Below are 13,296 nucleotides of genomic sequence, written 5' to 3'. Positions count from 1 at the left end.
CCAACTCTCATCTCCATGGGCTTCTTTGTGGCTCAGCTGGTTAAGAATCCACCTGCAGTGCGGGAGACCTGGGTTCGATCTCTGGGTTTGGAAGATCCCCTGGAGAAGGGAAAGGCTACCCACTCCAGTATTCTGGCCTACTGAATTCCATGGACTGTATAGTCTGTGGGGTCACAAAGGATTGGACACAACTGAGCGACTTTCACTTTTCACTCATATCCATACATGACTATTGGAAAAACGATAGCTTTGACTATATGAACCTCTGTCAGCAAAGTGATCTCTTTGCTTTTTAGAACACTGTCTAGGTTTGTCATAACTTTTCTTCCAAGGAGCAAGCATCTTTTAATTTCATGGTTGCACTCACCATCTGCAGTGATTTTGGAGTCCGAGAAAATAAAGTCTGTCCCTGTATCACTTCTTTCCTGATCTGTTTGCTGTGACGTGATGAGACCAGATGTCATGATTTTAGTTTTTTGAATGTTAAGTTTTAAGACAGGTTTTTCACTCTCCTCTTCACTTTCTGCCATTAGAGCAATATCATCTGCAATCTGAGGTTGTTATTTCTATGTGCAATCTTGACTCCAGCTTGTGCTTTATCCAGCCCAGCATTTCGTATGATGTAATCTGCATAAAAGTTAAATAAGCAGTCAGTCAGTTCAGTCGTTCAGTCGTGTCTGACTCTGCGACCACATGAACTGCAGCATATCTTTTTGCCTTTTCATGCTGTTCATGGGGTTCTCAAGGTAAGGATACTGAAGTGGTCTGCCATTCCCTTCTCTAGTGAACCACGTTTTGTCAGAACTCTCCACCATGACCTGTCTGCCATGGGTGGCCCTACACAGCATGGCTCACAGTTTCATTGAGTTAGACAAGGCTGTGGTCCATGTGATCAGTTTGGTTAGTTTTCTGTGATTGTGGTTTTCATTCCATCTGCCTCTGATGAATAATGATAACAGGCTTATGGAAGCTTAAGCCTGATGGAAGAGACTGACTGTGGAGGAAACTGGGTCTTGCTCTGATGGGTGGAGCCATGCTCAGTTCAGTTCAGTCGTTCAGTTGTGTCCAACTCTTTGCAACCCCATGAATCACAGCACACCAGGCCTCCCTGTCTATCACCAATTCCCGGAGTTCACTCAAACTCACATCCATCAAGTCAGTGAAGCCATCCAGCCATCTCATCCTCTGTCGTCCCCTTCTACTCCTGCCCCCACTCCCTCCCAGCATCAGGGTCTTTTCCAATGAGTCAACTCTTCGCATGAGGTGGCCAAAGTATTGGAGTTTCAGCTTCAATATCAGTCCTTCCAATGAACACCCAGGACTAGTCTCCTTTAGGATGGACTGGTTGGATCTCCTTGCAGTCCAAGGGACTCTCAAGAGTCTTCTCCAACACCACAGTTCAAAAGCATCAATTCTTCGGTGCTCAGCTTTCTTCACAGTACAACTCTCACATCCGTACATGACCACTGGAAAAACCATAGCCTTGACTAGACAGACCTTTATTGGCAAAGTAATATCTCTGCTTTTCAATATGTTATCTAGGTTGATCATAACTTTCCTTCCAAGGAGTAAGCATCTTTTAGTTTCATGGCTGCAGTCACAATCTGCAGTGATTTTGCAGTCCAAAAAAATAACATCTGACAGTTTCCACTGTTTCCCCATCTATCTGCCATGAAGTGATGATACCAGATGCCATGATCTTAGTATTCTGAATGTTGAGCTTTAAGCCAACTTTTTCACTCTCTTCTTTCACTTTCTCAACAGGCTTTTTAGTTCCTCTTCACTTTCTTTCATAAGGGTGGTATCATCTGCATATCTGAGGTTGCTGGTATTTCTCCCGGCAATCTTGATTCCAGCTTGTGCTTCTTCCAGCCCAGCTTTTCTCATGATGGGCCATGCTCAGTTCAGTTCAGTTCAGTCGCTCAGTCGAGTCCGACTGTTTGCAACACCATGAACTGCAGGACACCAGGCCTCCCCGTCCATCACCAACTCCCGGAGTTCACTCAGACTCCCGTCCATCGAGTCTGTGATGCCATCCAGCCATCTCATCCTCGGTTGTCCCTTCTCCTCCTGCCCCCAGTCCTTCCCAGCATCAGAGTCTTGTCCAATGAGTCAACTCTTCACATGAGGTGGCCAAAGTACTGGAGTTTCAGCTTTACCATCATTCCTTCCAAGGAAATCCCAGGGCTGATCTTCAGAATGGACTGGTTGGATCTGCTTGCAGTCCAAGGGACTCTCAAGAGTCTTCTCCAACACCACAGTTCAAAAGCATCAATTCTTTGGCGCTCAGCCTTCTTCACAGTCCAACTCTCACATCTATACATGACCACTGGGAAAACCATAGCCTTGACTAGACGGACCTTAGTCGGCAAAGTAATGTCTCTGCTTTTGAATATGCTATCTAGGTTGGTCATAACTTTTCTTCCAAGGAGTAAGCGTCTTTTAATTTCATGGCTGCAATCACCATCTGCAGTGATTTTGGAGCCCCAAAAAATAAAGTCTGACGCTGTTTCCACTGTTTCCCCATCTATTTCCCATGAAGTGATGGGACCGGATGCTATGATCTTCGTTGTCTGAATGTTGAGCTTTAAGCCAACTTTTTCACTCTCCTCTTTCACTTTCATCAATAGGCTTTTTAGTTCCTCTTCACTTTCTGCCATAAGGGTGGTGTCATCTGCATATCTGAGCTTATTGATATTTCTCCCGGCAATCTTGATTCCAGCTTGTGTTTCTTCCAGTCCAGCGTTTCTCATGATGTACTCTGCATAAAAGTTAAATAAGCAGGGTGACAATATACAGCTTTGATGCACTCCTTTTCCTATTTGGAACCAGTCTGTTGTTCCATGTCCAGTTTTAACTGTTGCTTCTTGATCTGCATATAGGTTTCTCAAGAGGCAGGTCAGGTGGTCTGGTATTCCCATCTCTCTCAGAATTTTCCAGTTTATTGTCATCTGCACAGTCAAAGGCTTTGGCATAGTCAATAAAGCAGAAATAGATGTTTTTCTGGAACTCTCTTGCTTTTTCGATGACCCAGTGGATGTTGGCAATTTGATCTCTGGTTCCTCTGCCTTTTCTAAATCCAACTTGTACATCTGGAATTTCTCAGTTCACATATTGCTGAAGCCTGGCTTGGAGAATTTTGAGCATTACTTTACTAGTGTGTGAGATGAGTGCAATTGTTCAGTAGTTTGAGCATTCTTTGGCATTGCCTTTCTTTGGAATTGGAATGAAAACTGACCTTTTCCAGTCCTGTGGCCACTGCTGAGTTTTCCAAATTTGCTGGCATATTGAATGCAACACTTTCATAGCATCATCTCTCAGGATCTGAAAGAGCTCCACTGGGATTCCATCACCTCCACTAGCTTTGTTCGTAGTGATGCTTCCTAAGGCCCACTTGACTTCACATTCCAGGATGTCTGGCTCTAGATGAGTGATCACACCATCGTGATTATCTGGGTAATGAAGATCTTTTTTGTACAGTTCTTCTGTGTATTCTTGCCACCTCTTCTTAATATCTTCTGCTTCTGTTAGGTCCATACCATTCCTGTCCTTTATCGAGCCCATCTTTGCATGACATGTTCCCTTGGTATCTCTAATTTTCTTGAAAAGATCTCTAGTCTTTTCCATTCTGTTCTTTCCCTCTATTTCTTTGCATTGATTGCTGAAGAAGGCTTTCTTCTCTCTTCTTGCTATTCTTTGGAACTCTGCATTCAGATGCTTATATCTTTCCTTTTCTCCTTGGCTTTTCGCTTCTCTTCTTTTCACAGCTATTTGTAAGGCCTCCCAGACAGCCATTTTGCTTTTTTGCATTTCTTTTCCATGGGGATGGTCTTGATCCCTGTCTCCTGTACAATGTCAGGAACCTCATTCCATAGTTCATCAGGCACTCTACTCAGTAAATCCTTAATCCAATTTTCTGTTGATGGGTGGGGCTGTGTTCCATCCCTGTTTTTTGGCCTGAGGCCAAACTGTTGAACCACGCCCCCAGCAGAAACTCCTGGAGACTCACAGGCAAGTCTGACTCAGTCTCTTGTGGGGACACTGCTCCTTTCTCCTGGTGCATGCAGGTTTTGTTTGTGCCCTCCAAGAATCTGTTTACTTGGTCCTATGGAACTTCTGTAATCAAATCCCACTGGCCTCCAAAGTCAAATTCCCTGAGGGTTCTCAGTCCTTTTGCAAGACCCCCAGATTGGGAAATGTGTTGTGGGTCTTAGAACTCTCCTATCAGTATGAGAATTTCTTTGGCATAATTGTTCTGCAGTTTGTGGGTTGTCTGCTTGGTGACTCTATGGTGGGTAATGCCGCATGACCCAGGTCTCACTATCCTTATCCAAGAGCCTTGTTTTGGAGACTGGAGTCCACTGGCAGAGTTCTGGACAGATGACCCTGGCCTTTCCAGGAGAGAGAAGTGTTTGTGTTCCCTAAATAAGCAGAGTTTACAATATACAGACTTGATGTACTCCTTTCCCAATTTTAAACCATTGTTCCATGTCTGGTTCTAACTGTTGCTTCTTGAACTACATACAGGTTTCTTAGGAGACAGGTAAGGTGGTCTACTATTCCTGTCTCTTTAAGAATTTTCCATTGTTTATTGTGATCCACACAAAGGCTTTTGCATAGTCAATGAAGCAGAAGTAGATGTTTTTCTGGAATTCCTTTGCTTTTTCTATGATCCAACAGATGTTAGCAATTTGATCACTGGTTCCTCTGCCTTTTCTAAATCCAACTTATACATCTGGAATTTCTCAGTTCACATATTGCTGAAGCCTAGCTTGTAGGATTTTGAGTGGTACCTTGCTAGCATGTGAAATGAGCTCAATTGTATATTAGCTTGAACATTCTTTGGCATTGCCCTTCTTTGAGATTGGAATGAAAACTGACCTTTTCCCATCTGTGGCCACTGCTGAGTTTTCCAAATTTGCTGGCATATTGAGTGCAGCACTTTCACAGCATCATCTTTCAGGATTTGAAATAGCTCAACTGGAATTACATCACTTCCATTAGCTCTGTTTGTAGTGATGCTTCCTAAGGCCCACTTGACTTCACATACCAGAATCACTGGCCCTAGGTGAGTGATCACACCATCGTGATTATCTGGGTAATGAAGATCTTTTTTGTATAGTTCTTCTGTGTATTCTTGCCACCTGTTCTTAATATCTTCTGCTTCTGTTAGGTCCATACCATTTCTGTCCTTTATTGTGCCTGTCTTTGCATGAAATATTCCCTTGGCATCTCTAATTTTCTTGAAGAGATCTCTAGTCTTTCCCATTCTATTATTTTCCTCTATTTCCCTCCATTGATCACTTAAGAAGGCTTTTTTATTTCTCCTGGCTATTGTCTGGAACTATGCATTCACTTGGGTATATCTTTCCCTTTCTCTTTTGCCTTTCACTTCTCTTTTCTCAGCTATTTGCAAGGCATCCTCAGAAAACCACTTTGCCTTCTTGAATTTCCTTTTCTTGGGGATGGTTTTGGTCACCACCTCATATACAACATTACAAATCTCCATCCATAGTTCTTCAGACATTGTGTCTACCATATCTAATCCCTTGAATTTATTTGTCACCTCCATCATATAAAGGATTTGATTTAGTTCATACCTGAATAGTCTAAAGGTTTTCTTTACTGTCTTCAATTTAAACCAGAATTTTGCAATAAGGAGTTCATGATCTAGCCACAGTCAGCTCCCAGTCTTGTTGTTCCTGATTATGTAGAGCTTCTCCGTCTTCGGTGGCAAAGAATATAATCAATCTGATTTTGATTGATTATAAAATGATGTCTATGTGTAGAGTGTTCAGGGTGGTATGGCCATAGACATGACCCAGATAATCATGATGATGTGATCACTAATCTGGAGTCAGACATCTTGGAAAGTGAAGTTAAGTGGGCCTTAGAAAGCATCACTATGAACAAAGCTAGTTGAGGTGATGGAATTCTAGTTGAATTGTTTCAAATCCTGAAAGATGATGCTGTGAAAGTGCTGCACTCAATGTGCCAGCACATTTGGAAAACACAGCAGTGGCCACAGGACTGGAAAAGGTCAGTTTTCATTCCAATCCCAAAGAAAGGCAATGCCAAGAATGCTCAAACTACCACACAATTGCACTCATCTCACATGCTAGTAAAGTAATGTTCAAAATTCTCCAAGCCAGGCTTCAGCAATATGTGAACCGTGAACTTCCTGATGTTCAAGCTGGTTTTAGAAAAGGCAGAGGAACCAGAGATCAAATTGCCAACATCCAATGGATCATCAAAAAAGCAATAGAGTTCCAGAAAAACATCTATTTCTGCTTTATTGACTATGCCAAAGCCTTTGACTGTGCGGATCACAATAAACTGTGGAAAATTCTGAAAGAGATGGGAATACCAGACCACCTAACCTGCCTCTTGAGGAGTCTGTATGCAGGTCAGGAAGCAAAAGTTAGAACTGGACATGGAACAACAGACTGGTTCCAAATAGGAAAAGGAGTGCATCAAAGCTGTATTTTGTCACCCTGCTTATTTAACTTTTATGCAGAGTACATCATGAGAAACACTGGACTGGGAGAAACACTGGACTGGAAGAAACACAAGCTGGAATCAAGATTGCCAGGAGAAATATCAATAACCTCAGATATGCAGATGACACCACCCTTATGGCAGAAAGTGAAGAGGAGCTAAAAAGCCTCTGATGAAAGTGAAAGAGGAGAGTGAAAAAGTTGGCTTAAAGCTCAACATTCAGAAAACGAAGATCATGGCATCTGGTCCCATCACTTCATGGGAAATAGATGGGGAAACAGTGGAAACAGTGTCAGACTTTATTTTGGGGGGCTCCAAAATCACTGCAGATGGTGATTGCAGCCATGAAATTAAAAGACACTTACTCCTTGGAAGAAAAGTTATGACCAACCTAGATAGCATATTCAAAAGCAGAGACATTACTTTGCCAACTAAGGTCCATCTAGTCAAGGCTATGGTTTTCCTGTGGTCATGTATAGATGTGAGAGTTGGACTGTGAAGAAGGCTGAGTGTCGAAGAATTGATGCTTTTGAACTGTGGTGTTGGAGAAGACTCTTGAGAGTCCCTTGGACTGCAAGCAGATCCAACCAGTTCATTCTGAAGGAGATCAGCCCTGGGATTTCTTTGGAAGGAATGATGCTAAAGCTGAAACTCCAGTACTTTGGCCACCTCATGCAAAGAGTTGACTCATTGGAAAAGACTGTGATGCTGGGAGGGATTGGGGGCAGGAGGAGAAGGGGATGACCGAGGATGAGATGGCTGGATGGCATCACAGACTCGATGGACATGAGTCTGAGTGAACTCCGGGAGTTGGTGATGGACAGGAAGACCTGGCGTGCTGCGATTCATGGGGTCACAGAGAGTCGGACACAACTGAGTGAATAAACTGAATTGATGTGTAGAGTGGGCCTTAGAAAGCATCACTACAAACAAAGCTAGTGGAGGTGATGGAATTCCAGTTGAGTTGTTTCAAATCCTGAAAGATGATGCTGTGAAAGTGCTGCACTCAATATGCCAGCAAATTTGGAGAACTCAGCAGTGGCCACAGGACTGCAAAAGGTCAGTTTTCATTGCAATCCCAAAGAAAGGCAATGCCAAAAAATGCTCAAACTACCACACAACTGCACTCATCTCACACACTAGTAAAGTAATGCTCAAATTTCTCCAAGCCAGGCTTCAGCAATATGTTCAAGCTGGTTTTAGAAAAGGCAGAGGAACCAGAGATCAAATTGCCAACATCCAATGGATCATCAAAAAAGCAATAGAGTTCCAGAAAAACATCTATTTCTGCTTTATTGACTATGTCAAAGCCTTTGACTGTGTGGATCACAATAAACTGTGGAAAATTCTGAAAGAGATGGGAATACCAGACCACCTGACCTGCCTCTTGAGAAACCTATATGCAGGTCAGGAAGCAACAGTTAAAACTGGACATGGAACAACAGACTGGTTCCAAACAGGAAAAGGAGTATGTCAAGGCTGTATATTGTCACCCTGCTTATTTAACTTATATGCAGAGTACATCATGAAAAAGGCTGGGCTGGAAGAAGCACAAGCTGGAATCAAGATTGCCGGGAGAAATATCAATAACCTCAGATATGCAGATGACACCACCCTTATGGCAGAAAGTGAAGAGGAGCTAAAAAGCCTCTTGATGAAAGTGAAAGTGGAGAGTGAAAAAGTTGGCTTAAAGCTCTACCTTCAAAAAACGAAGATTCAGAAGATCATGGAATCTAGTCCCATCACTTCTTGGGAAATAGATGGGGAAACAGTGTCAGACTTTATTTTTTGGGGCTCCAAAATCACTGCAGATGGTGATTGCAGCCATGAAATTAAAAGACAGTTACTCCTTGGAAGAAAAGTTATGACCAACCTAAACAGCATATTGAAAAGCTAACGGACCTTTGCCAACAAAGGTCCGTCTAGTCAAGACTATGGTTTTTCCAGTGGTCATGTATGGATGTGAGAGTCGGACTGTGAAGAAAACTGACCACCAAAGAATTAATGCTTTTGAACTGTGGTGTTGGAGAAGACTCTTGAAAATCCCTTGGACTGCAAGGAGATCCAACCAGCCCATTCTAAAGGAGGTCAGTCCTGGGATTTCTTAGGAGGGAATGATGCTGAAGCTGAAACTCCAGTACTCTGGCCACCTTATGAGAAGAGTTGACTCATTGGAAAAGACTCTGATGCTGGGAGGGATTGGGGGCAGGAGGAGAAGGGTACGACCAAGGATGAGATGGCTGGATGGCATCACTGCCTCGAAGGTTGTGAGTCTGAGTGAACTCCGGGAGTTGGTGATGGACAGGGAGGCCTGGCGTGATGCGATTCATGGAGTCGCCAAGAGTCAGACACGACTGACCGACTGAGCTGAACTGATATGTAGAGTTGTCTCTTGTGTTGTTTACTATGACCAGTGTGTTCTCTTGCCAAAACTCTGTTAGCCTTTGGCCTGCTTCATTTTGTACGCCTAGGCCAAACTTGCCTGTTAGCCCAGGTGTCTGTAACTCTGGTACCTCCAGACAATTGAATAATATTCAGTGCCAAAAGGAAATGAGTTATCAAGCCATGGAAAGATATGGAAGCAACTTAAATGAATGTTACTAAGCAAAGGTAACCAAGCTGAAAAGGCTATATACTCTCTGATTACAACTAGCTGATACCGTGGAAAAGGCAAAACTATGGAGACAGTAAAAAGATCAGAAGCTGCTAGTGTTTGAGTAAGAAGGATGACTAGGTGAACACAGAGGATTTTTAGGGCAGTGAAAATATTCTGTGGATACCTTAATAATAGATATATGTCATTATACATTTGTCCAAACCCATAGAGTGTACAACATAAAAAGTGAAAGCCCGTGTAAACTGTGGGCTTTGGGTGATTATGATGGATCAGTGCTGGTTCATCAGTTGTAACAAATGTACCACTTTGGTGTAGGATGCTGATAATGGTAGAGGGGCTATACATGTGTAGGGCATTAATGGATGCTGATAATGGTAGGGCAGAGGGTAAATGATGGTTCTCTGTACCTTGTTCTCAGTTTTGCTCTGAACAATTTTCTTCTCTTTAAACATTGTCTTACTTAAAAACAAAAGAGGAAAAAGTTCTGGAGATGAATGGATGGTTGCACAATCATTTGAATATACTTAATACATACCTAACTGTTCCCTGAAAAATTATTACAATGGTCAGTTTTAGATTGTGTATTTTCCCACAGTTTGTTAATTGAGGAAAAAATTAATTCTGTCTGCATATACTAGTGATGTATAATTTGAAGCCAAAAATTTAAAAACCAATGCCGTTTATAATTACTCCCAAAACATGAAATACTTGAGTATTAAGTCTAAAAAAAATGTTCAAAATGTAGATGCTGAAAACTGCACAACACTATTGAAAGAAGTCATAAATGACTTAACTAGAGGCAAACCATGCTCCATAATTGGAAGATTCAACGTAGATGTCTATTCTCACCAAACTGACCTACATACATATTTAATGCAATGCCAATCAAAATCCTAGCAGAATTTTGCAGATGTAGAAAACTGACCCCAAGGTGCATAAAAAAAGAATAAAGGAACTAGAATAACTAAACAGCTTTGAATAAGAAAAATAAAGTGGAGGATTTTAAGATTTATTTACTCTAAAGTTACTGATAAGACACTGTTTGCAAAGGTGTAATAACATAGGCCAATGTAACATAATAGGTTTTCTCCCATAGGCAATAGGAAGTCATTTTAACCAGAGAAAAGATGTTAGAAAAAGAAATATCACCAACAGAAATTTTGCAACTGCAAATAGAAGAGAGGAAAGTAGAAAGGCTTGAGGCAAGGAGGCTGACTGAAGTATTTATTTATGTTAGAGTATAACAGTCTAATGGCACTGGAAAGACAAGGGAACTTTTCTTTAAAAGTTTTGAAGAAAAAAAAATTCAATCTTGAAAAGATTGAGGTCAAACATGAGTTTGAAATTTCACCACTGGGAGACTGGGAGAATGGTGGTAGTTTTGATCAAAGTCATGATGTTGGAAATTCAAAGACTACATTAATAGAGATGAATAAGATTGGCAGTTAACATTAATTATTTTCTTGTGTTTTCAATCTATCAGACATTGTACTGAACACATGGTATTATCCCATCAGTTTTGACTGTAATCTTAAGAGATAGGTCCTAGTGACATCATCCCTGATGGACACAGGAGCTAACTGACTCGGACAAAAACACCAAACCATTGCCAGTGTTCACACATCTAGTAAGTGGAAGAATTAGGATTTGCTCCTCAGAAATCTGTTGCCAAAGTTCACATTCTTAACCACTATATTTGATTGTCTCCTCAGGGATTTAAAAAAATCATCCAAATCCATCTGCATAATGAATATAGAAAAGGAAACAGAAGCCCAGAGAGGTTAAGAAGCTTTCTAAAAGTCGTACAGTAAGTGCCACGTCCCATCCCAGAGCCAAATCTCCTAGCTCACTGTCTCATGTGCCAGCAATGCATCACTCATGGCAGCACTTTATTTTGATGGAAAACTTTTTTATTGAAGTGTAGTTGAGTTTCAATGTTGTGTTATTTTCTGGTATACAGCAAAGTGATTCAGCCTATATATAGGCTCTCTTTTTTTTTCAGATTCTTTTCCACTATAATTTATTACAAGGTATTAAATATAGCTCCCTTTGCTATATGGTGGGACCTTGTTGTTTATCTGTTTTATGTGTGGTAGTTTATGTCTGCTCATTTCACACTCCTAGTTTATACAACCCCTCCCCTTGCCTTTTCCCTCTGGTGTAAGTTTGTTTTCTATGCTGGTGAGTCTGTTCCTGTTTTGTAAATAAGTTCATTTCTATCATCTTTTTAGATTTCACATATAAGTGATGTCATGTGATATTTTTCTTTCTCTGGAAAGTTTCTTTTTCCAGTGTTCACCTCTTTAGCCTACTGTTGCCAGAGATAAAAAGAAACGTTTTTATAACTATTTTAAAAATGCTTTAAAATATGCTCAATGCTCAATCTCCATACAGGGTAAATAATTGCATCTTACTCTTTTGTTTGAATCATTTGGCATTATATTATTCATCGTTTCATTTAATTATTTATAGTATCTTAATTTCCTAAGGGACTGCTTAAACAGTATTGTGTAATCTATGCTGCCATCTCGTGGATATATTGTATTATTACACTATGACTAAGATCATTTTCCTCTCACCCACTTTCCACTAATGCGGCGTCCCCGCTCCCTTCCCTCTTGATTCTGTAACTCAGGAATAAAGTGAGAGAGGAATGAAAGAGGCAGTTTGACGCGAAGAAGCCCCATCCAGGCGCTGGTCGTTCGGGGAAACGCAAGAGACACCACCATTAAGTGAGCAATTTTTTTTGGAGGAATAACAAGTGCCACCTAGTGGCTGCTCTTGGCATAGCCATGTTATATTATAATATGTCACTATTTCCAATGTACCGAAGAAAAATAAATAAAGCAAAAGCAAATGAAAAAAATAAGCAAAATTGTCTGTTTAATCTCTCCAGTCTTAGTTTCCTCATATATAAAAAAGAGAAAGGTTTCGATAAATGATTTCCATATCATATTTTATAACTCTAGTTTCCCACTCAAGATATATTGCCTACCTGGCATCATGCAGACACAGGGGGGAATTTCTGAGGGCCTGGAATTTTTTATTGTTTCTGTCAGATGTTTTTGATTCAATATAAATAAGACTTCCACTTTCCTTGTGTTTTCTATTTGTAAGCAAAATAGCGGCATACCCCAAGGTGAATAATGATGACACAGCCGCCCTATCCGAGCGCTCTCTCTGGCTTCCTGCCAAAGGAATAGAAACTAGCTGGCACCATCAGGGCGGAAGCAGAGCGAACAGGAGGCAGTACATGTGAGGGAGAGCTTAAGCCATTCCAGAAGTCTCCACTGACCCTGTGATTAATTTTGTTCCCTGGTACTTACCTCTTTGTAATGTTGACAGATGTGGTTTCCTGTTTTATTTTTTTTCTTAAGAAGCTTACTGCGTTTGTAAAGAAAGCACTAAAGGGATAAGGAGCAGATTCAGCAACAACAGAGACAGATGTTTCGCTGTAATTGAATTGAAACCCTAAGACCTTCTGTAGGCGAACTGTTTGTAGCCTAGGCCATCGCCTCATTTTTATTTTCATGCAAACTTAAATTCAAACTGAAAGTATTTAAACTGTGTTTATTTCTCCCTTAATGTTGATGTTGATATGCAGAGATTTTTTTAGCAAAGATGATTTAATAAAGAGGTCAGATGGACTTGCATCATTTCTACAGTGTGGAGGGGGGCACGTAGGGCACCCTGATATGACTAAGTCGTGGTGAGGAGGTATATGACCTGCCAGATATTTCTGAAACACATGTGCCCCCAGAAGCTCCAGTGCTGACCCGACAGGTGGGTGAGTTCCGCTTTAGTGCTTCATTCCTTAAAGACAGAGTCCTGCTTGAAGAACCCCCCTGTTAGTTCTTCCGCTTCGGCTCAGCAGGTAGCGAATCCGCTTGCAATGCAGGAGACACAGGAGACTCCAGTTCAATTCCTGGGTCAGGAAGATCCCCAGAGAAGGTGTTGGCAACCCACTCTAGTATTCTTGCCTGAAAAATCCCATGGACAGAGGAGCCTGGCAGGCTGTAGTCCGATGAGTCACACAGTTGGATATGGCTGAATGACTCAGCACAAGCACAGTGCCTTGCTTACCCTTCATTGGCTACCAGTATTTCATTACGAACTTAAAAGTTTAATAGTCGTCAAAAATAGGGGCCTTACTGGTGGTGCAGTGGTTAAGAATTCTACTG

Source organism: Budorcas taxicolor, chromosome 1 (genome assembly GCF_023091745.1).
Source record: "Budorcas taxicolor isolate Tak-1 chromosome 1, Takin1.1, whole genome shotgun sequence".
Classification (NCBI taxonomy): Eukaryota; Metazoa; Chordata; class Mammalia; order Artiodactyla; family Bovidae; genus Budorcas; species Budorcas taxicolor.
The sequence above is the reverse complement of the archived record's forward strand: the minus strand, read 5'-3'. Positions refer to the sequence as shown.